This window comes from Pongo abelii, chromosome 16 (genome assembly GCF_028885655.2).
Source record: "Pongo abelii isolate AG06213 chromosome 16, NHGRI_mPonAbe1-v2.0_pri, whole genome shotgun sequence".
NCBI classification, from domain to species: Eukaryota; Metazoa; Chordata; class Mammalia; order Primates; family Hominidae; genus Pongo; species Pongo abelii.
Window position 1 is genome coordinate 27,762,408 of NC_072001.2, and position 25,285 is coordinate 27,787,692.

The 25,285-nt window shown below is 37.9% G+C and overlaps 1 protein-coding gene across 17 annotated transcripts in view; it reads left to right on the forward strand.

The window, feature by feature from the left end:
* The first annotated feature begins 646 nt into the window (after window positions 1-646).
* Window positions 647-25,285, forward strand: part of UBE3A (ubiquitin protein ligase E3A) — a 104,614-nt gene continuing 79,975 nt past the window's right edge. For 4 of the 17 annotated variants that reach the window (XM_024232235.3, XM_054531272.2, XM_024232238.3 and 1 more), the window contains exon 1: window positions 751-1,278. The gene's annotated coding sequence lies outside the window, so the exon portion shown is untranslated. 17 annotated transcript variants of the gene reach the window in all.

The following is a 25,285-nucleotide window of genomic DNA, read 5'->3' on the forward strand; positions in this document are numbered from 1 at the left end:
ATATGGATCAAAATTAGCCTCTATCCAGCTGGGGTCAACCAGGGAGCCACTTTTCTTAACTGACAACCTACTGAACGTCAACAACTGCAGGAGACGGGACTTTACCTTCGTCTCTGGTAAACTAGTTGACACATCCTGTGTTGGCAAGAGGCCTAAGTAGATGACCTTGGTCCTCTAAAATCTGGCCTGCACTCTCGGGGCATCCCTGCAACATCTACAAAGGCAGCTCCAGATAGAAAAGGGTTGGGGTCGAAAAGCTAATAACGGCAGGCACCTGCCCCGCCTCGGGGCTGGGGGCTATTCCTGCGGTTTCAGCCAACTTTCAGAGCCATTCGTCTCCCAACAAAGTCGGAGGCGTTCCTCCGCTGGGTACACTAAGGGGCTCTGCAACCCTCCTGGGGGGGGGGGGAGCCCAGAGGGCTTCCGGAAGTCCCAGGTTTATTCTTTCGGGTCACAGACAGCAGAAACTAAAAGGAGGGATTACCCTTTCTGTCTAGTCGCAAGATGGCGACCGAGCCTGGTGGGACTCCGAGGGGCCGCGGGCCACCTCCTCTTCCCAATGGCCCGTGCGCCGGCGGCGACGGCAAGCGGGAGGGAGGCGGGGCCGGCGAGGGAAGGAGGGGCGGAGCGCGGCGCCCTCCCGCGCGTCTTGGCCCCGCCCCACGTCCCCGCGTCCCGGCCTGGAGCCCTCGCCCGGCCGGGCGGCGCGCGCTGCCTGCCGGGATACTCGGCCCGCCCAGCCAGTCCTCCCGTCTTGCGCCGCGGCCGCGAGATCCGTGTGTCTCCCAAGATGGTGGCGCTGGGCTCGGGGTGACTACAGGAGACGACAGGGCCATTTCCCTTCGCCAGGACCCGACACACCAGGCTTCGCTCGCTCGCGCACCCCTCCGCCGCGTAGCCATCCGCCAGCGCGGGCGCCCGCCATCCGCCGCCTACTTACGCTTCACCTCTGCCGACCCGGCGCGCTCGGCTGCGGCCGGCGGCGCCTCCTTCGGCTCCTCCTCGGAATAGCTCGCGGCCTGTAGCCCCTGGCAGGAGGGCCCCTCAGCCCCCCGGTGTGGACAGGCAGCGGCGGCTGGCGACGAACGCCGGGATTTCGGCGGCTCCGGCGCTCCCTTTCCCGGCCTCGTTTTCCGGATAAGGAAGCGCGGGTCCCGCATGAGCCCCGGCGGTGGCGGCAGCGAAAGAGAACGAGGCGGTGGCGGGCGGAGGCGGCGGGCGAGGGCGACTACGACCAGTGAGGCGGCCGCCGCAGCCCAGGCGCGGGGGCGACGACAGGTCAGTGTTGCCGCGGCCTGCGCCAGGCGGCGCTGGCTCCCCTCCGTCACTCGGCCGGCCTTCGGGGCCCGCTGTGGCGAGGTCGACACCCCCCTTCCCCGCCCCCCGCCGCCGAGGCGAGTGTTTGGGGGCGCGTGGTCCGAAGGGGCTGGTGCCAGAAGTAGGCCCCTGGTGGCCGCGGCTGCTGCAGCCGTAACTGTCAGTCCTGGCTGAGAGACGGCGGGAGGGTTTTGTCGCCCGAAGGGACGCGAGCGGGCCCGGGGCGGGGCGGGACGTGCGAGGCGTCGAGATTTGGGCCTCCTAGGAGCCAGGCTCGTCGAGCCAGCCGGGGCCCCAGACAGGGAAGGGCAGGCCCTTTCCTTCAAAGGGGAGCTGTTTCTCGGCGTTTTCAAGGTTTTTGGCTCTCTTGGGGAAGACATATTTAGCCGTGTGCTTGGTGGGTTGGGGTTTTGGGGGAGGATTGATGGGAAGGGAGGGCGGATGAAGTGGTATGTCAAGCCCAAAGGTTGTGCGCACAGGTTACTCTGTGTTGCCGGCCACCAGGATTTCTGAAGTTGAACGTGAGTTATTGGCTTTGCCAGAGACTGCTGTGTTATATGCAGACCTGCATGCAAGCAGTTGGCCTTTTTTCCCCCCCCTTTTCAGTGTAGAAAATGAAAAGGATGCTTTCCTCATCTTGGTGGTAAAGGCTTTTGTTGGTAAAGGTAGAATTGAATGTACCAAATGCCTTAGTCCGTAAAATTTTAAAAATAATTTTAATACAGACACTGGTGTAGCTTGGCAACCTTGAAAGAGAATTTAGCGTCTACATTTTTTAAATGACTTTTTATGGATGTGCTAAATTAGTAACAGTACAAAATCTGTTTGAGACTATTAAGTGGCGAGGGTGCTGTTGAAAATGTAAACTCATAGCATATGGGGTTTACAGTGCATAGTTAACCTCAATCATGAAGAAATGTGGATATGACCCGTAATTTTGGATCATTTCACTGCCTGCAATATTGAGAGAAGCAGCAAATTATTACAGATTTTTTTGGGAGACGACCTAAAGTTTAAAAAATACAACTGTTGAAAGTTACCTGTCAGAGACACAAAGGTACCCCAGTCAATCTTGTTGAATAAATTGGACAAGTGGGATAAGGTGTTTGTCTCACACTTCTGATCAATAAGTACTCTTACTTAAGAGGTGATTTGGTAAATCATGTAAAATTTAGAATTTAGGGGAGATAAGAAAGTTTTATCTTGGTGCGTATAGTGGAAATAGCTTTGAAATTAGATCCTGTTTTTAAATCTAAGCTACTTACCACATTTTTAGTGAAAGGAATACAGTGTTAATGATGCTACTGATAAGCCCTAAGGATGACCAGAAGCCCTTTTAAGAAACACTAATAGACTTGACCAAAAAATAAAAAAGGAAATAGCTTCAAGAAATAATTTGCAATCTTTGTATATTTATAATATACACAGGAGAAATACAAGAACAGAATATGAAGAGGTAACTCATAATCTTTACAAAATTAGAATGTAAACTATGCAAGTCTTACTGTGTCAATATTTATTAACCTGCATTAGTTTGCTAAGTAGTATGCTCACCATCCTCTGGACATTGCCCCTGTCCCTGAGGAGCTTAACTTTATACAGAGATACAAAATACTGTGTTTTGATTTCCTTTCAGAGGATTTATAAGCTACTTATGTTTTATCTGTCCTAAATTCTGCCCTTTTTTTTTTTCATGGCTGAAAAAATAACTTCCTAAGAAAGGTACATACTAGTCAGAGGTGTGGGGAAAACGTGTTCTCATCCCACTTGTGCAGTCCATTTAACAGGATTTATTGGGTACCTACAGTGTCTTTGACATGTAACATTTAATCAGTTGTATTTCTTAAACTTTAGCTCATTTCTATTTCAATCTCCTCCTTCTCCCCTCCAAAAAAAATTAACTGTGTAAACTGTGATAATACACTGTTTCTCTCAGTGTCAGTCAGTGGAATGATCCAGACAAAATTTTTCATCCCAAGCTCTTGAAATGATGTTTCCAAATGTCCATTTTCTTAAATGACTGCTAGTTATGTTCTCCAATCATGTTACACATATTTTGTTTAGACCTATAATTGTATAGGTCTAAATGTAGAAACGTTACATTATGTACATATGCAGCTGCTGAAAGAAAATTAGTTTTCCAATTTTTTAGATCGGGGTGAAGACAAACTTTTAGAAGTGATCTTTCGGTAAAATACTGGATGAAGTCTTAGGTGCTCTTTTTATGTTGGTTCAGGACAAAAGTTTTTTGACTGGTTTTTGAGTTTTCCCCTCACTGCTAAATGTAAGGATAAAATGTGGTAACAAGACATCTTGGTATGTATAGTGGTAATATCTTTGGAATTTGACCCTACTTTTAATTCTGGCCTTCTTAATCTTGGTAAGCCACAGTTTTGTCATCTGTAAAATGGGTTGGTGAAACTTCCCCAGGTTGTGAGGCTTAAAGTATGTAAAACGCCTAACACGTAGGCACTCAATAAGTATTACCTTAGAAATCTTCCTATCCAGTTTTTCTGAATGGTCTGGAAGCGCCTTGTATATAGTGGACTACAGCATGTTATCCTTTATATTGTTTATTTCTTTTCTCATTAGCTATGAACTTTTTAAGGCCAGGAATTCCTAGTGTTTACCAGAGAAGGTGTTACTAGATGTCTTAGTCTGTTCTGGCTGCTATTATAAAACACCACAGACAGCGTGGCTTATAAACAACAGAAGTTTATTTCTCACGGTTCTGGGGGCTGAGAAGTCCAAGATCAAGGTACCAACAAATTTGACATCTTAGTGAGGGCCCTCTTCCCTTGTTCATAGACAGCTAGCTGTCTTTTCATCATTACCTCATGTAGTAGAAGAGTAGACAGGGCTCTATAGGGCCTCTTTTATAGAGGCATTAATTCCATTAATGACGGCAAAGCCTCCCAAAGGCCCCACCTCTTAATACTATCACCTTGGAGGTTAGGCTTTCAACATGAATTTTGGGGGACACATTCAGACCACAGCACTAGAGGAGGCATGAATTAGTTACTGGTAAATCAGTAAATGATCAACTAACATTTATTAGGTTCCTCCTGTGGCTTCTATGAGCTGAGCTAAGTACAGGAGCCACAAAGACAAGAAAGATGTCTGTCTTTTTTGAATGCTTATAGTTGAGTGACTTTGTCACATTTATGTGTGTGTGTGTGTGTGTGTGTGTGTGTGTGTGTGTGTAAAACCCTGTCACATAATGGAACTTCATTCTCCCATGCCCTTCCAATCTAAGAGCAGTTCTATGGACTCAATACCTCCTACCCACCAGCTGCTACTCTAAAGATTTACTTTTTTACTCCTTTTAAAAAGTTCAACCCTCTGGCACATGCACTACTTCATGCCTTGGTCCCAGCCCACCACCCCAGTATCTGGCACGTAGTGTATTAGTGTTTTGTGTGTGTGTGTGTGTGTGTGTATGTATGTATGTATGTATATAGAATTTAAAATTTTTACTCTGGCAGTTGTCTTCAAATACTCTGATTTTGGGGGGCATGATTATCATTCTGTCTTCTGGCAATACATTGATAGATGCTACCTGAGTAGGATTGTCTATGAGGTCAGCTGCTCCAGTCATTTTATACGTGAGGAAATTGGAGTGCAAAGCTTTAAAATGATTTTCTTAAAGTCACCCAGGTGTCAGAACCAGAACCAGAGTCCAAGTCTGTAGTTCAGGAGTCTGCAGACATTGGCACATGTTCTGTCCTACCTTTTGGGATGAATAGTTATACTTGCTTTGTGATTACTCACCCACCTTTTTGGAGACATATGAGTGTTTTGTACACTATTAATAGAAGGCAGCCTTCACAAAATGCCATCCGCAGATCTGTTATTTCTTCTAATAAAGGAAATGATGTAAAATTACCTTAAATAGAAATAGTGTTAATTCTTCCAGAGACATGTTCGATAATCCACACATGAAATGTTTGAAATACTTAAAGATGCCATATAAATAAGTCCTTTGTAAAAAGAAAATATTAAAAATCTTTGTTTTATAGAGATGGGGGTCTCACTGTGTTGCCCAGGCTGGTCTTGAACTCCTCAGCTTTTACTTTAGCTTCCCAGTGTTTTGGGATTACAGGCATGAGCCACAATACCTGGCCAAGTCCTTTTTTTTAATGAAATGACTTATTAATACACAGTTTCTTTGCCAGCTTTTGTTTTCATTTGCTATCAAAAATGTTGCTTAATAGTGCTTTGATCTGAGTTATCTATAACAGGTAAATGCCATTATGGATAATAATTCAAAAAGAAGCTTATTAATTATTAGGCCTATCTGAGAGTGAAATAAAATTAGCATTTTCTTTTTGTTTATTTTACTTTTTGTTTATTTGTTTAGAGACAGGGTCTCGCTGTGTTGCCCAAGTTGGAGTGCAGTGGTGCTGTCATAACTCATTGCAGTCTCAGGCTTGAGTGATCCTCCCATCTCACCCTCCTGAGTAGGTGGGATTAGTGTATGCCACCATGCCTGGCTAATTTTTTTATTTTTTAATTTTTTTGTGGAGATGGGGTCTTGCTGTGTTCAGGTTGGTTTCAAACTCCTGGTCTCAAGCCGCTTGGCCTCCCAAGGTGCTGGGATTACAGGTGTGAGCTACCATGCCCAGCTGAGCATTTTAAAAAAATACTGGTCTTTGTACGTGAGTCGTTACTATTTGATTCTAAGCCTTATGACTGATATCCCTAAAAATTATTTATAAAATTTTAAGTGCGTCAGAGTCATTGAAATGGAGGAAGGAGCACTGTCTTTTGGTCTTGAGGTTGTTTTAACTAGCTTTGTAATGGTCATGAGCAGGTTATTTAGCTTTTGAAGCCTTTGTTCCTTCTTCTGTCAAATGAAGGTGATAGTTGCTTTGTTTTAAAAGAGTATACTTTTCAAATGTGATCATTCTTGAAAATGTAGATTAAGAAGCTTTTTAGAGGCCAAGTGCCTTGGCTCACGCCTGTCATCCCAGCACTTTGGGAAGCCGAGGTGGGCGGATCACGAGGTCAGGAGATCCAGACCATCCTGGCCAACACGGTGAAACCCCATCTCTACTAAAATACAAAAAAAAAATTAGCCGGATGTGGTGGCGCACGCCTGTAGTCCCAACTACTCAGGAGGCTGAGGCAGGGGAAATGCTTGAACCCGGGAGGCGGAGGTTGCAGTGAGCCAAGATCACGCTACTGCCTGGGGACAGAGTGAGACTCCCTCTCAAAAAAAAAAAAAAACTTTTTAGAAACATTGTTTTGGGGAATTTTTAGTGTGTGAATTCATTTTAAATATGTGAACTCCATTTGACATGGACAATAGATCTTAATAGTTTGTGATACATTATTCAGTGTATTAATCAAAAGTCAAATCTGTTTTGTAATTTGCTGTACCAGACCTGTTGTGTTAATCTGATCAATGGCAAGTGAATCATAAGATTGACCTGAAAGGAAAAGATATTTTTAGGGGACATAGAATCATATTGGATAAGATTATTCTTATAGTTCATTTTCAGGAAATCTGAACAGGAATCTCGTGTAAGGAATCACATGTGAATTATAGAAGAGAGTCTGATGTAAGACTTTATTTATTAAGGTCTGCATCTGTGTTTCAAGTAGGAGCATAGAGGTAGTATATGAGCCCTGAACACTCATACAAGTAGGATAAAATTTTTCTTAAAACTGTTGGCTGGACAGTGTAGAGTCTATGACTCTTAACTGTGACTCTTAACAGTTTAGTGTGTTCCAGAAGTTCATCTCCTCAGGATCAATTGAGGTTAGTCTAGCACAGACTTTAGTTATAGAAACCAAACATGAGAAAAATTTTTTGACCCATGTCTTCGTAGCATGCAGGCTTGGTAGCTCTTTTCTAGTTCTGGATGTGTGCCCGTTGTATATACTTTTAGCAATTCAGGATGTTCCTTTTCATATTTAAGACAAGCACTCTTGCATACAAATTACATAGCTGTGGGCTGAATGAAGATGCTACCATTGCTATACTTCTACACAGGTTCTTTTCATGTAATGAAATCAGAAGGGATGGCTTATCCATTTCAAGCTTCTGTTAATAAGTAGTCCTAGAATTGCCTTTGTGTACTGTAGCCAACACCCCAACTCATATATTTTTATAATCTTTGTGATGCAGAATAAATTCTGAATTTTTTCACCTCCTAATTAAATATACAAATACTGAAAACAATAAAGCACCGTGTATTCACTATGGACATACATCACATTTTGTCACTTTCTTGCACTCTTGTAATCCCTCTCTAAAGCTCATGTTAAACTCATGTTCTTTATTTTCTTCTCAGATGATTCCTTTAGCACTGCACGTAACAGTACAGGAATTTCTTCCTTTCGTACTTCCAACAAATACTTTTTTGTCTCTTAACAGATGTGAACCATAATGCTGTTCTTTAGAAAGCAAAGGATGAAGTGCACAGCAGTGTTTTCTATATAAAGCTAATGGGGTCATAAGGGGAAATACGGGTTATTTCCAGCTTGTTAATTGTCTTAATACATTTTTCCTAAGAATTCTGTTGTGCCTTGTGGTATGTATGCACCAATATTGATAATCTTACAATGTGCCATAAATAAGGATATTTATATTATCTTTGCTAAATATTTTAAGTTTTTGTTTTGGGAATTGAAAAAATCTTTTGTGCACCTGTGGTATGTGATATGTATACTAATGGATAAATCCTATTTCACACAAAGATTAATTGGGTAACATTTTTCTTTCCTAGTTTTCTGAAGTCAGTGGTCATGTTGTTTGTTGGTGATTGAAAATATGCTGTTTAGGCTGGGCGCCTTGGCTCACGCCTGTAATCCCGGCACTTTGGGAGGCCGAGGCACACGGATCACCTGAGGTCGGGAGTTCGAGACCAGCCTGGCCGACATGGTGAAACCCTGTCTCTACTAAAAATACAAAAATTAGCTAGGCATGGTGGCGCACATCTGTAATCTCAGCTACTTGGGAGGCTGAGGCACGAGAATCGCTTGAACCTGGGAGGCAGAGGTTGCAGTGAGCTGAGATCACGCCATTGCACTCCAGCCTGGGCAAGCAAGATTTCATCTCAAAAAAAGAAAAGAAAATATGCTGTTTAAGATCATCCAAATTCAGTTTCTAAGAAGTGTAAAGTTTTCCTAATTACTTAAGCTGCTTCATTCTCATTCCTTTTTTTTTTAACACATTTTGCCATCTCTGTAACATGTTGAACATGTTTAAAGAACAGAGTGGGAGAATAGGAAGTTACGTGGATAAAGTTTGGTAATTAAGGTAGGAATACATCCTGCTTCACAGAATGGGAATATTTCTGAAAAGTTGACTGTAGTATCGAAGAACACTTAAGTGTAGTATATTAGACGAACTGAGCTAATTTTGGTCTTTTATACACGTAAATCAAGATTTCTGCATTTCAAATCATGCATATTTCTTTAAATTTATTGCCCAGTGTACTGTATTTCAAATATTGTAAAAATGAAAAGATCTTGTGGTCTTATTTAACTCAGTATGGGGTAAGTCCTCCCCACCTTCCCATTCTTATTCCCTCTTTTAGGCTGAATGAAAGGCTGGGGGAGTGAATTTAAAAATAGATGGATCTCAGCTGGAGAACTGGTTGGTCACGTATCTCAACTGATATTAAATAATTTCTTAAATCCTGGATTGAAGATTATAAGAGAACAGTAAATGTTTGCTCTCAGTTCATTTTTTTGTTTGTTTTGTTTTTTCATGTACAGTTTTAGGCATTTGTAACTGCTGGATGCATGAACTACTTTCTAGTTCTTTCAGGCCTACTTTTAGATATCTGCTGTGGGGACAGTCCTCAACACTCAGAACTTAAAGTAATTTTTAATAGTGATAGGCAGAACTAGGGGTCAGTTTTACTGCCTGTGCCTATGCTAAATTTGACATGGCATTCCTAGGAGGGGAGGCAGAGTGAGGGCGGTGCACACATTGTCCGTATTGCTAGTCAGTGCCAGATTTTGAGAAATTGGGGCTGATCTCTCTCTTAAATGGTCAAGATCTAATTCCCCAAAGTGCTGTTTCAGATAACCTAGTATCTGTCCAAAATTGCCCTGCTACAATAGCGTTTATCTTATATATATGTATTTTATATATTATATATATATATTTTTTTTTTTTTTTTTTTTTCCTTATTGAGATGGAGTCTCACCCTGTTGCCCAGGCTGGTGTGCAATGGTGCAGCCTCGGCTCACTGCAGCCTCCGCCTCCTGGGTTCAAGTGATTCTCCTGCCTCAGCCTCCTGAGTAGTAGGGACTACAGGTGTGTACCACCATGCCCGGCTAATTTTTGTAATTTTAGTACATACAGGGTTTCACCATGTTGGCCAGGCTGGTTTCAAACTCCTAACCTCAGGTGATCTGCCCACCTCAACCTCCGAAAGTACTGGGATTACAGGCATGAGCCACCACACCCAACCCTATTATATTCTTTAAAAAAAGTTTGTTTTTGTAGATATGAAGTTTCACTATGTTACCCAGCCTGGTCTTGACTCCTGGGCTCAAGTGATCCTCCTGCCTTGGCCTCCCAAAGTGCTGGGATTATAGACATGAGCCACTGCGTCCAGCCTGTATCATATTTTTATTCTGATATCTTTTGTAATTTTTTTTAGTGAAGTAGGGAGGTTTATATTAGATGATCTTCCAAGGGAATTATCAGCTTGGACATTATATGCTAATATGTCTTTTGTTTGTTTTTAAAATAAGTGTATATGTTTTAATTGTAAAATTTTTAAAACATCCAGAAAATGACATAGCAAGTGCCCATTTATCCACCACCTATAAATATGAATTATGTCCATTTTTATCCCTTGGGGGAAAGGATGCAGTTACATAATCACTTTTAACAACCCCAACTGTTCAAGTCCTGTTACCTGTCTCTACACAAAGTAACAACTGTCTTGAGATTCTTAAGTATATTTCACATCCTTGTTTTATACTTTTACTATACATGTGCACATGTATCTGTAAGTGATATGTGGTGTTGGTTTTTGTATTAAATTTTTACAGATACGTATAACACTGTCTTTCAATAGCTTGATTTTTTTAAACTCAGTATCAAGTTTTTGAGGTGTGTATGTTGATGCATGTAGATGTAGTTTATTCAGTATCACTGCTGTATGGCGCTTCATTTTATGCATAGATAAAATGTATGTATCCCACTATTGATGGATATTTTGAGTTGTTTTCTTTTTGCTATTATAAATAATGCTGCAGTGTTTATTTTTACATGAGTGTATGTGCAGGTGTTTTGGGAAAAACCGTAGAAGTAAAATTGCTGGTTACTAGATATTGGTAAATTCTTTTCTTAAATGGATATGCCCATGTATACTTTATCAGCATTATGTGGGCATTTCTAGCATCCTCACCCATACTTGGGATTGTCAGATTTTAAAATAGTTACTAATTTGAGGCATGTGAAATGCTATCTCATTTTAATTTACAGTTGCTTGATTATTCTGAATGGTAGGTGAAAGGATAGGAAATTTATTATTTTCTGTATGTTTTAAATATCTCAAAAATAAATGTTTTTAAAGGAAAGGCACACTGTCATACAACATTTATATTGAAAAGGACCATGAAGATCATTTCACCCAACCTTCTTACTTTACAGTGCAGCCAAAGAAAGTTACCAGAATAAGAATAAAATATAAAATCCTGCCTATTGTAGTATTCTCTGGTAGTATGAGACTTAATTTTTTATGTAAAAATCATGTCTTTTTCTTTATGATTTGTGCTTTTTAAGAAATCCTCTTTTTATATTGTCTGCTAATAGTTGAGGATTTTTTGTTACTCTTTGTTATTTGCATTTAGGTTCATTTGAAGGGAGTTAGGACTTTTTATTTTAAATATGGAAAGCTAGTTGTTCCAGCATTAAGTATTGAATTTTTAAAATTTTTTATCGAGGTTAAATATACATACATAATTTACCATCTTTTTTAAGCGTACAGTTCATTTTTAATGATTTTTTTAAGTGTACAGTTTTTTAAGTGTACAGTTCAGCAATAATAAATACAATTATATTCTTCTGCCTTTGTCCTCTCACTCCCCACTTCAGCTGCTAGTAACCACCAGTCTACGCTTATCTTCTTGAGATATACTTTTTTAGCCCATGTATGAGTAAGAACATGTGGTATTTGTCTTTCTGTGTTTGGCTTATTTCACTTAACATAATGGCTTCTTGTTCCATCCATGTTCCTGCAAATTACAGGGTTTTATTCGTATTTTTATAGCCAAGTAGTATTCCACTGTGTGTATAAACAACATTTTGAAGTCTGTTCATCCTAATTATTGAATTCTCCCCACCCCACCCACCCACCTTTTTTTTTTTTTCTTTTTCAGGAGACAGGGTCTCCCTCTCTTCCCCGGGCTGGAGTGCAGTGCCATGATCATAGCTCCCTGCATCCTTGAACCCCCTGGCCTCAAGCGATAGTCTTGCCTCAGCCTCCCAAGTAGCTGGGACTGCAGGCAGGCACCTCCAGGCCCTGCTAAGTGTTGTGGGTTTTGTTTTTTTTTTTTTTGGTAGAGATGGGGTCTTGCTATGTTGCCCACTTTGGTTTGTTAGTTTTAGTTTCAGTAGTTTATAATTCCTTTGTATTATTGTGAACAAATAACAGTTATTTTGAAATAGAAGAGTGCTTTCTATTTAAAATTTTTCTTTGATAGGATTCCGTCTACTTTCTGAGCCTTACCTTCCTGTACACTCCCCTTTGGTCAGTACCATCTTACCATACAGGCTGCTTTTAGTTTCTTGAGTTATCCATCTTCCTTCTATCTTATAGGGCTCAACCTTAATATTACTCAGGGAAGCCTTCCTTGAGAGTCTTTCTTTTTGCACTCATTGGTTTGGGGCTTCTTTTTATTATACTGTTAATTGAATTCTGAGTCGTGTTTATCTCAGCTGAGATTAGGTAATTTATTTTGAGAACAGTAAATGTTTATCATCTGTCATTCTTTTTTTATGCCCACATTCAGTTATTTGTAAGTGCTGAATGCATAAGTGTTCATCTACAGATTGATAAGGATCAGTTCTTTTTTCCCCCAACTAGAAATGTTACTCCAGTTGATAATAACCGCTCAAAAGGAAATATAAGGCGGAGGTGAGAGAGTCACTTGAGGCAACGAATTGGAGACCAGCCTGGGCAACAAAGTGAGACCTTATCCCTATGAAAAATAAAATTAGCCCAGCTCGGGAGGCTGAGGTGGGGGGATTGCTTGAACCCTGGAGTTCCAGGCCGCAGTGAGCTATTATCACACCGCTGCACTTCAGCCATGGTGACAGACCCTGTCCCTTAAAAAAAAAAAAAAAAAAAAAAAATTATAACCAGGCACATTGAAGTATTTTGTAAGACATTAATAGAAGACTAAATGTTCTCATATGTTTACTGTTTATGTTAAGTACGTATGGTTTTTAGAACAACAGTTTTCTATCAAGTGTGGTCTGGTTCACTTAGAATTAGATGGGGTAGATTTTTTGAAAAGCATTTTGAAGTTAAATTAGAAGCTAATGGTTTTTTGTCACTAAATCAGATTTTGTTTTATGAGTTTAATTGCTACATTTATTTGATAGGCAGATGAATGTAACAGATTAAACTTGAAAATAATGTAGCTATGATTCCTTCAAGGAAAAACCCACCTACCTTTAGTTCTTTTAGTATATTGCATTATAAGTCTTTTGTGTGTGCATATATAGCAGGCATAAATTGGAATAATTCTAGGTTTAATTTTAGGTTAGGCGCTATGGAAGTTTGAACTCTAATTACAGTGTAAAAATAACCCAGAGGAAAATTTCAGAATAATAAATCATTGGGACTATATGGTACAGATGTCTCTGTTTTCAGATTGTAGAATTGTTGACCAGTAGGAATGCTTTATGATTAAAAGCCAGGAAATTAAAGTAATTCTGATGATTTGGTATTTCTAAAGATTTTCATAGATGACAGTTGAGAACTACTCTCAGATGAGATTCTTCCATTGCTGGTAAGTCATGTAATAAAACACTTAAGTAAATGTATTTTAATGGGGAATGATAACATTTTAATATTGGCACATCGTGCGTCTACCTTCTGTAGTTAGTAGGTAAATAAGAAATAAACATACCTTATTTAAAAAAAAAATTTCAAAGAACCCAAGGGAGGGGAGAGCCAAGGTGCACATTAGAAGAAGATTACAGTACTCTTCCAGTGCACAGTGGATGTGTTGTGATACCAGAGTTCTATGTATGTATGACTGTATAGCCCAGATTTGCCAGCATGGGCTCAGTTTTAAATATTAGGTTAGGCCCATAAATCATGAAAAGTTCCTAAGAATTCTAACATTTTTACATTTCCACAATGTAATACCTCTTGTATTTTGTGGTAGTTGCCCCACCATCCCTCAAATATTGGTGTGTAGAATCTGTTTTTGAGGATGAGGAAATACAGAAAAGAAAAATAAAAAGCTATTTTTTTTTTAAGTATAAAAAGAAATGAAAGGTTTCTCTTCACTTCATAGCCAATTCTAAAACTTAACAGTTGTTAAATGTGTTTAAATGTAGGGGGAAAAAATGCCTGGAAGGAAATTACCAATCAAATATAAAATGTAAGATAGCTGTAAAAGTACTGATATACATACAGCTTTTTTCCTTTTGGGGAGGCGGTGTTTAAAAAAAATCCTGCCAAACATATTCTCTAACTTTCAAAACTATTAATAGCTTTATTGAGATAATTCACATACTATAAAATTCACCCTTTTAAAGTTTTTAGTATATTCACAGTTCTGCAGCCATCACCACTATCGAATTTTAGAACATTTTCATCATCCCCAAAATAAATCCTAACCTGTTAGCAGCCATTCCCCGTTCTTTCCTGGCCCCTGGAAACCACTAATCTGCTTTGTCTCTATGAATTTATTTATTCTGGACATTTCTTATAAATGGGAATCATACAGTATGTGTCCTTTTGTGTGCGGGTTCTTTTACTTACCATGGTATTTTCAAGGTATGTTCATTGACGTGTATGTCTGTTTTTTTGGTAACACACACTCTTGATTACTGTAGCTTTGTAGTAAGTCTTGAAACCAGGAAATGTGAGTATTCTAACTTATTCTTTTTCAAAATTGTTTTGGGTCCCTGGGTTTCTCGAATTTCCATAGAATTTTAGGGTTAGCTTGCAGAAAAATGCAACTGGGATTTTGATAGAACTTGGATTTGTGTTGAATCTGTAGGTCTATTTGGGAAGTATTGCTACCTTAATACTGTCTTCTCATTCATGAGCATGGGATATCTTTCCATTTATTAAGGTGTTCTTTAATTTCTTTCATGTTTTGTAGTTTTCAGTATACAGGTCTTGTACTTATTTTATTACTTTAAAAATTTATTTCCAAGAATTTTATGTTTTGATGGTATTGCAAATTGAATTTTTTAAAATTTCATTTCAGGTTTTTAATTCCTTGTGCATAGATTTTTGTGTACTAAAACTTGTATTTCATATAATTTTTTTTCCTCTTAACTGTGTTATAGGAATCTTTCAAATGGTGGCTACATACACATCTGTCTGATTCACTTAGTAAACATTTCTTGAACACCTACTGTGTAGTGGGCCTTTTTTTCTAGGTGCTGGTGGAGACAGCAGTGTATAAAACTCACTCAATCCTTTGCTTTCATGGCACTTGAATCCTAAAAAGAGATCATAAAGATAGGTAAAATATATGTTACATAGTGCTAAGGAGAAGAAACAAATAAGGGAAGTGTTTGTAGGTGAAAAGGATGATGGGAAATTTTAGATAGGGTAGGTAGAGAAAACTTCACTGAAATGGTAACTTGGGTGAAGAACTGAGGGAGATGAGAGAGCTAGCCATGTGGATATTTGGGGGAAGAGCATTTCAGGCAGAGTGTAGTGAATAGGGAAACCCCAAAGTGAGAGTGCCTGATGTATTTGAAGAACTCGAGGTGTGGCCAGTGTAGCTTTAGAAAAGTAAATGATGGGAAATAGAGAGAATGGAGCGTACAGATATTTTGATCATAATAAGGTGTTTGATTTTTACCGGTGAGATGGGAAGCTATTGGAAGTCTTTGAGCAGAGTAGTGAAAAAGTATGACTTATGTTTAGCAAGATCACTCTGGTTGCTGTGTTAAGCATAGACTGAAAAAGGGGACAAGGGCAGAAACAGACCAATTGGTAGACCATTAGTACAGATTAAGACGTGACTGAAATGGACAGAGTGGTCACAGTGAGGGTGGTGAGAAGTGGTTGAATTCTTGATATATGTTGAAATAGAGTCCATGGGATTTGGTAGTAGACCAGATGAAAGTGGGAAATAAAGGGAAGAGTAAAAGATGATGCCAAAGTTTTTTGACCAGAGCAGCTGAGAGAATGGAGTTGGATAATTCTTATAAATTATTGCATTAAATCTGTGCATCATATCACATGCCCACTTAACTACAGGTAATTTTACCATATAAGCTTGTTGGGGGAAAAGAGGAAAAACAGAAAAAAGATAGGAAGGAAAAGCATGTTTTAAAATATAATAAATTAGGCCTTAATGAAAAATTGTCCTTGAGAAACCTGAGATGGAATACTCTAAATCTGATGTGCTCTCTCAATCTTTAGAACTGAACTAGGAATTAACTCTGAGAGTTCATGATATGTTATGAAACCCTTTGCCTGTTTTGGAAATGAGGTTGTTTTCAATATTTGCTTTTGCAATGATGGTACCTGTTATTTTTTCTGTAAGGTAGATTCCTACAAATAAGATGTCAGGCCATTAGACCATGTCAATCTAAAAATTTGATAGGTTTTGCCAATTACCTTTTAAAAAATAATTTTAGCAAGTTTCATTCCTTAAAATATATTAGGGACTGCTCATTTACCTTGTTTTGATTGATGTATATATAAAATCTGTTTAAATCTTTATAAATAACGTGAGAAATTGCCTGGTTTTTTGGTCCATTTCTATTGTGGTGTTTGTTTTTTAAATTTGTAAGCATTCTTTATATATCATTTAATTCTTTATTATAATTTGCAAATATTATCTCTACCTACCTTTAATTTTATAGTATCTAGTCATGTGAAATTTTAAAGTTTTTATGTAGGCAAATCTGTCCATCTTTTATGGCTTCTGGGTTTCAGCATGCTAACCAAGATGAATAGATATGATCTCATATATATATTACAAAAACTTTTTAGAGATAGGATCTCACTCTGTCACCCGGGCTGGAGCAACCATAGCTCCCTGCAACCTCAAACTCCTGGGCTCAAGTGATCCTCCTGCCTCAGCTTCCCAAGTAGCTAAGATTACAGGCATGTGCCACTATAGCTAGTTGGGTTTTTTTTTTTGGTTGGTTGGTTTTTTTTTTTGTAGAGAACGTATCTCACTGTGTTGCCCAGACTGGTCTCGAACTTCTGGCCTCAAGCTGTCCTTCCACCTCAGCCTCCCAAAGTCCTGGGATTACAGGCATGAGCTACTATACCTGGCCAATTTCTTGTATTTTCTTCTGATACTTTTGTGATTCTACTTTATAGACTTTAATTACAAAGTTAAATCTGAGCATTCAGCATATTTTTGGGTATGGTATGATATGGTTTAGATCTGGATTGCATTTGTCATGGTTTGGGAATTATATCTACCTTTTATTTTCTTCCACTTGGGTAGCTGATTGTCTTGTAAGGCATCCTTTCTCCACTGATAATGCCACCTTTTTCTATATTAAGTTCTCACAAACTTTGAAAAAAATCAAGTTTATTGAGGTATAATTGATACACAATGAAATGCACCCATTTTAACTGTATAGTTTTATTGATTTTGATAAATATATACACTATCACTGCTACTACAATCAAGCTTTAGAACAATTGAATTACCTCCAAAAAGTTCCTTCCTGTCTGTAGTCATTTCTCTGTCTTGGCCCCAGGCAACCACTGATCTGTTTATTAGTTTTCCTGCTCTAGAATTGCATATCCACGGAATCAAGTAACATATACTCTTCCATGTCTGGTTTCTTTCACTTGGCATGTTTTTGAGATTCATCCAATTTGTGTTTGTCACAGATTTTTGTCTGTTTGTTTCGTTTTTTTAAATACAATATGAGTATACCACAGTTTGTTCATTCATTTTCTGGTGAACATTTAAATTGTTTTCAGTTTTAGGCTGTTGAGAATAAAGGTACTGTTTTCTGTGCATGTCTTTGTGTGAACATATGTTTTCATTTTTCTAGGGTAAATACCTTAAATTGGAATTACTGGGTCACATGGTAAGTTTATGTTTAAATGTATAAGGAACTGCCAAACCATTTTCCAGATGATTATACTACTATACATTCCCATCACCAGTGTATGAGAGTTCCATTTCTCCAAATGTCAGCATTTGATGTTCTCAGTCTTCAATTGCACACGTTCTGAGAGGTGTGTAGTGGTATCCCATTGCAGTTTTTTTTTTTAAGTGGTACTAAAATACACAACATCAAATTTACCATTTTAACTATTTTTAAGTGTACAGTTCAGTGACATAAAGTACATTCACATTATTCTGTAGCCATCACCACTATCCATCTCTGAAATTTTTTCATCTTCTCAGTCTGAAACTCCATCCATTAAACAATAACTCTTCATTGCCTACTCTCCCCATCCGCTGGTAATCACTGTTCTACTTTATATGTGAAGTTGACTCTTCCAGGTACTTCATATGAACGGAATCATACGATTTTTGTCCTTTTGTGTCTGGCACATTTCATTTAATAATAATAATGTCCTTGTGTTAGGCCATTCTTGCGTTGCCTTAAACGAATATCTGAGACTGGGTAATTTAAAAAGAAAATAAGTTTATTTGGCCTCTGGTGCTGCAGGCTGTACAAGCATGGCGCCACCATCTGCTCAGCTTCTGGGGAGCCCTCATGGTGAGTTTACTCATGGTGGAAGGCAAAGGGGGAGGAGCAGGCATGTCATATGGCGAGAGCAGGAGCAAGAGAGAGGGTGGGGAAGTGGCACACCCTTTTTAAACAACCACATCTCCTGAGAACTCACTCTATCCCAAGGACAGCACCAAGCTATGAGGGATTGCGCCCATGACCCAGTTACCTCCCACCGGGCCCCACCCCCAACATTGGGGATTATATTTTAACATGAGATTTGGGCAGGACAAATATTCAAACTACATCAGTCCTCAGAGTTCATTCATGTTGTAGCATGTATCCAAATTTGATTCTTTAAGGTTGAGTAATATTTCATTGTGTGCATATATCACTTTTTTATTTATTTATTAGTGGACATTTGGACTCTTTGTAACTTTTAACTATGTGAATGATGTTGCTATGAACATTGGTATATAAGTATCTGTTTGAGTCCCTTCTTTTAATACTTTTGGTTATGTACTTAGGAGTGGAATTGCTGGGTCATATGGTAATTGTATGTTTAATTTTTTTAGAGACTGCCATACTGTTTTCCACAGTGACTGCACCATTTTACATTCCCACCAGCAGTGAATAAGGGTTCCAATTTATCTGCATCTTTTCTAACACTTGGTAGTTTCTGTTTTTTTATTTAAAATAATTGCCATTCTAATGGGTGTAAAAAGTCATTATGGTCTTAATTTACATTTTCTTCATGACTGCCGTTGAGGAGTTTTCTTTTGTGTGTCTGTTCAAATGTTTTCACATTCTTTTCAGAACGTATGTTCTTTGTCAGATAGATAAATGTATTTCTTCTGTATCCTTACTGATTTTCTGTCCACTTACTAATTACCAAGAGAGGAATGTTGAAATCTTCAACTATAATTTTGAGTTTATCTTCCTTCTGCTCTGTTCATTTTTTCTTCAGATGCTTTGAAGCAAAATCTTTAAAGCTGTGTCCTTAGGTGTGTTCACATTTAGGACTGTTAGATCTCCTTGATTAATTGATGTCTTTACGAAATGTCTCTGTTTATCGCTGGTAATGTTCCTTATCTAAAGTCTACTTTGATATTAGTGTATCCATTCCTTTCTTATGATTAATTTTTGCACATTATATCATTTTGCTGTGTTTTTATTTTCAACTTATTGGTCATTTAATGTCTTTCTTTTAGATAGCATATAGTTGCATCTTTCAGATTGATTTTTTATGATTTTTGCTTTTTAATTTGATTAAGTCCATTTACATTTATTGCAGTTGGCAATATAGTTGTGTTTAAGACACTGTTTTCTATTTGTCTAATCTTTTCTTCCTTTTCTGCCTTCTTTTCGGTTAATGGAGCATTTCTGGAATTTTGTATTGTCTCCATTATTAGCTTGTCCCTCTGTTTTTTTTCCCCCAGTGATACTTCTAGGATTTACAATATGCATCTTTAACTTATCTCAATCTACCTTCAAAAATACTATTCCTCTTAATGTATAATGTAAGAATTTTGGAATAGTATACATCCATTTACTGTCCCTCATTCTTTTTGGTATTGTGATCTTAACATTTTACTTCTATATGTGTTACAGATTCCACAGCAGCGTTTGAAACTATTTCTTTCAAAGGCCAGTTGTCTTATGAAGAAACTTAAAAACTAAGAATAACATTCCTTTATATTTACCTTCATATTTACCATTTTTATTTCTTTTCCTTTGTGGAGATTCCTTTTTGTAGATCCAAGTTTGTTGCTGGTGTTATTTTCCTTCTACTTGAAAAAATTTCTTAAACATTTCTAAAGTGTAGGTCTACTGGCTACAAAATCTTTCAGCTTTTGTTTGTATGGAAATGTCTTTATTTCACTCTTCATTTTATCGTACAATTTTTCAAACCACACAGACTTTAAAATAACTAGAATATAATTTCACAACTAACATTTTGTTATATTTGTTTTTGTCTTATATCTTGTCCACCTATCCATCCTGTCTTCTTCTAGTGTCTTTTTTTAAGCTTTTCAAAGTAAGTTGCAGTTGTTAGTATACCACACCCTTAACTTCAGCATGTATGTTAACTAAAACTTAGCAGTTTAGTATTTTTAACTAGAATTTACTATGCTGTTCCAGTTATTTATTGCTGTGTAATACATTGCCCCAAGCTTAGTGCCTTAAATATCAGCAACTATTTATTTTGCTCATGAATCTCTCATTTGGTCAGGGATTCGCAAGGAGAGCTTGTCTTTGACAATACATTGTAACAACTGTTTACATAGCATTTACATTGTATTTGGTATTATAAGTAATCTAGAGATGGTTTAACATATTTGAAGATGCATGTAGGTTATATGCAAATACCATGCCATTTTCTATAAGGGATTCGAAGCATCCTTGGATTTTGGGATCCGTGGGAGTCCTGGAACCAGTCCTCTGTAGATAGTTGAGGTACAACTGTAGTCTTTGGATTGAAAGACTCACTAATTTCACTCAGATTCAAGGAGAAGGGCCATAGACTCCACCACCTGATGAAAAAATGACAGTGTTACATGGTTAAGAGCATGTGGAATGGCTTCTATTGTGATCATCTTTGGAAAATACAGTTGACCACATATACCATTTCATGAGCTGTGACAAATGTATACACCTTTGCCAGAAAGTTCTATCAGGGTATAGAACCTACACCTCTTCCTAGTTATTCCTTCCCCCCACACCACCCCTAGAACCTAACATTGTTCAGATTGTTTTCATCTTAGTTTAGCTTGCTTAGAACTTTATGTAAGTAGAGTCATACAATACTTATGTGTTGTAAAAAGTTTCTTTTTGCTCAACATAATGTTTTTGAGATTCATCCATATTGTTGAATGTTTCGGTGGTTTGTGACTTCATCTATTAAGGGACACCTGGGCTGTTTTCAGTTCTAGGCTGTTTTCAGTTCCAGGCTGTTTTCAGTTCCTAGCTATTATAAATAAAGGCACAATGAACATTTGTGTAAAAAAAAGTCTCTCTGTGGACATATATATTTCTTTTTTCTTGGTTAGTTGATGTGTTTTTCTTTCAGCATTTGTTTTTGATGAGAAGTCTGGTTATACAGTCATGTGCCACATGCTGACATTTCAGTCAACAAGAGATCATAGTTGACAATAGTCATTTAAGATTATACCACCATATTTTCACTGTACCTTTTCTAGGTTTAGATATATAAATACTTACACTTTGTTACAGTTGCTTACAATATTCAGTACAGTAACATGCTGTACAGCTTTATAACCTAGGAGCACCCAGGCTATACCATATATCCTAGTTCTGTAGTAAGCTATACCATCTAATCTAGATTTGTGTAAGTACGTTCTATGATGTTTGCACAATGACAGAATCACCTAATGATGTCACCTAATGATACATATCTCAGAATGTATCCGTGTTGTTAAGTGATGCATAATGCTAATTATCTTTTCTTCCTTATACTGAATCTTTTTTCCCTAGCTGCTTTTAAGATTTTTTCTTGTCACTTTTCATTTTTGATGATTACCATGCTGAGAGTTTTTGGGGTTTTGTTCTTTTTTTCTTTTTGAATCTGTACATTTATGATTTTCCTTAAATGTGGATTTTGCCATTGTTTCTTCTATATATATTTTTTTACCACCTCTACTCCTCTTTCATCATTTCCTCTTTTTCTGGGACTCCAGTTACACATATGTTAGACTGTTTGGTATTATTCACAGGTCATTAACATCGTATTCATTATTTTTCAGTCTTTTTATTTCCCTGTGCTTCAGTTTGCTTTGTCTTCTATTTTACTGTTTTTTCTCCTGCCTTGTTAAATAATTTCAGGTATTTCGCTTTATATTTCAAGAAATACCATTTGAGTCATTTTCATCTTCAAGTATTTTTTGAATTCTTGAGCATATTTGTAATAGCTGTTTGAAAATCAGGTTACCTATTGATTTCTTGAATTTTTTCACTCTGAATTTGTTGGTTGGTTTTTTCTCTTGGTTATGGGTTGTATTTTCCTAGTATTTATTTTATTTTATTTTTTATTTTTTACATATTTAATGATTTTTTAAGATTGGATGCTGGACATTGTAATATTTTGTTGTTGGGTGACTAGATTTTGTTTTCTTTTAGAGTGTTTTGTTTTGTAGCCACCTAAATAACTTGCTGGTCAGTTTTATCCCTTCAGGGCTACATTGGAATTTGTCTAGAGAAGGCTTTGCTTTAATGGTAGTAGCTCCTACCTAAGGCATGATCCTTCTGAGTCTTTACTAAATGCTCCCAGTGTCACCATGTTCTCTTCACTCAGATTAGAGGGAATTTTAGGAGTCTCCCAGTCCTTTATAAGTACTGGGAATATTTCAGCTTACTGCCCCTCTTTCTCTAGCTTCATGGAGCCACTTACCTTAATCGTGTACAGTTAGTACTCAGCAGTAGACTCTCAAATGGCAGATTTCTGAAGCCATTTCTCTGCCTTCTCAAACAAGCACTTGTCTGGCACTTGTCATAAATTTTACCCACTTCAGCTTCCTCAGCTCTGATCTCTTGATTCTGACCTCAGTAAAACTGCTGTCTTCTCATTGGATTTCCCCTCCATTGACTGCAGGTTGGAAATTACCTCCAGGCAGACATCCAAGCAGTGGATGGCTCACCTCCTTTGTTTTTGTCCTTTCATGTATTATAGTCCTGTGCTGCCTGTTATCCAAGGTCTGAAAATTCTCGTTTGAGAAGGAGCAACTGTCAGATACTTTTGGATCTTTCTCTGAAATTAACTTTCTGTTGTGCTTACCTCTTTGTCTAATGCTAATACCATATGAGGTTTTTTTTTTTTTAGAATCTTTTAAGCTATACACTTAGAAGTGTATAGCTTGTTGCACTTTCACACACTGAGCACACATGTTTAGCTAGCATTCAGATCAAGAAACAACATCAGCAGCTCCTGTGTAGCCCCTTGTGCTCTGTGTCACTACCCCTTTTCCATGTGTAACCACTGTCCTGACTTCTCATAGCATAGATTAGATTTGCCTGTTTTCATCCTTTATCTAACTAGAATCAAGCACATTTAGTTGTGTCTCACTTCTTTTAATGTATTTGTGAGATTTATTCACATTGTTGGTTGTAGTAATTGTTTATGGTAGTCACTGTATATTCCATTTTAAGAATGGAAGTGATATTCCATTTTAAGAATATGCCATAGTTTAATCTGCTGTTACAGACATTTAATCATTTTTGGTTTGGAACTGTTAAGAATATTGCTGCTGCTCTAAACATTTCAGTGATTGTCTTCTTGTGAATATGTTTACTTCTGTTTGATATATACTTAAGAGTGAAATTTTTAAGTCATAGGGTATGCATATATTTGGTGTATACTCAGTTTTTTTAAGGCGTGCTGATTTTAATTATACCATTTAAGTTAATATGTTTTAATATCTGGTAGAGAAAGGGACATTATTGGAAACAATTGTTTTGGTTTTTCTTACATATTTAGTCTTTGAAAAAACGTTTCTTAAATTGGCATTTACTTATATTTGTGTTAATTTGGGAAGAAATGGTATCTTTGTTCATCTATGAGTCACATTTGGAACTAGCTCAAAGGCCATGGGTCCTGATTCCTTTGTTTTTTTTTTTTTTTCTTGTAGAGGGGAGGTATGGTGTCAAGAAAACATAGTCACCATTATTATGAAAATTAAAATATGGAAGAGATGATCCCTACCATCAATCAGCTTACAACTAGAGGCACTGACAAATGTATACAGATAGCTGTAATGTAAGGTATAACATAATAAATATAAGGAGAAATTAATAAATTATTTTATGGTATTAAGAATGTATAATAAGACATGAAGGAGATGGTGATTATGTATAAGAGTTTAGATAACCCTGTGAGATACAGTGTTTAGAATGAGGCCAGTTTTTAACATGGCATGATAGGTGGGTGGGGGATAGAGGTTAATAATGGATAGAGGACCATTTCCGAGTGAAGTCTCAGAAGCAAAAGCATCGAAGTCATCAGAAACACAAATATCCAGTACGTTATAGCCAATAGTCAAATGATGGGACTAGATCTGGTAACTGGTGATGATGTCATATAGTGGGCAGTAGTGCTGGGATGGCTGGGGTCAGGGCCACATGGCAAGGGCCTCAAAATGTGAAGGAGTTAGAAATTTATTCTGTTGGCATGAGAAAGTGTTAAAGCTTTTGAATATAGAATGGTATGTCTAACTTTGAGTTTTTAGGAAGATAATTCTAGTGGCAAAATTGAGGATAAAGGCAAAAGGGAAACCAGATGAAATAATGGGGCACTGTAGTAGGACAGTGTTGGTAAGTTTGAGGAAAAAAGGAGTAAGAGATATTTTTAAGGAAATTGATAGGGTTTGAGTATAAATTAGAAGGCAAGTACAAGGGAATGAGCATGGTCTTTAGAATCAGACAAATTAGGGTTTGAATCTTAACCTTGCATTTACTAAAGGACTGAAAGCAAGTTCCCTAAGAGAAAAATTTTCTTTTGTAAGATGCTTATTCTATAAACATTTACAAGCACTGGAAGTATAAAAGCAAATGATACACTTGTTCTCTTGAAGTCTGGTCTAGTCTGTAAGAAGAGGCTGCACTGGCAGGTTTTGACCAAATTGTGTAGAATCTCATCTGACGTGCTTGGGAGCTTTGGCTTTATTCTGGAAGCAACTAAAAGCAATCAAAAAAGACTGGGGAATAGTGTGGGAATGTAGAAATGTAGGGGAATTTCTAAGGATGAATTGGTAGCAATTGGTAAACAATTTGATATACTGGGAAAGAGAGAGACTCTTTAGAATATGACTGAGAATCTTCCAATTTGAGCAGCTGGACTGATAGTGCTACCATCATTACCTCACAGGATTTTTCTTAGTGTGTCTTGTAAATCTTGCTTGTTCCTCATAAAGAATGGTTTTCCTTTTCTTCAGACTAAGGACTTTTTATTACAATACACAACTTAACACCCCCTGTATCTCTCCATCACAACATTTAACTGTGCATTGTTATTGCATAATTAATTGTGGTTTTTATTTGTGCCCATTTCCTTCACCACATGAGGACAAGAAATTATGTCTAGTTTTTCTACCTCTGCATCTTCATCTACCTAGTAGGCACTCA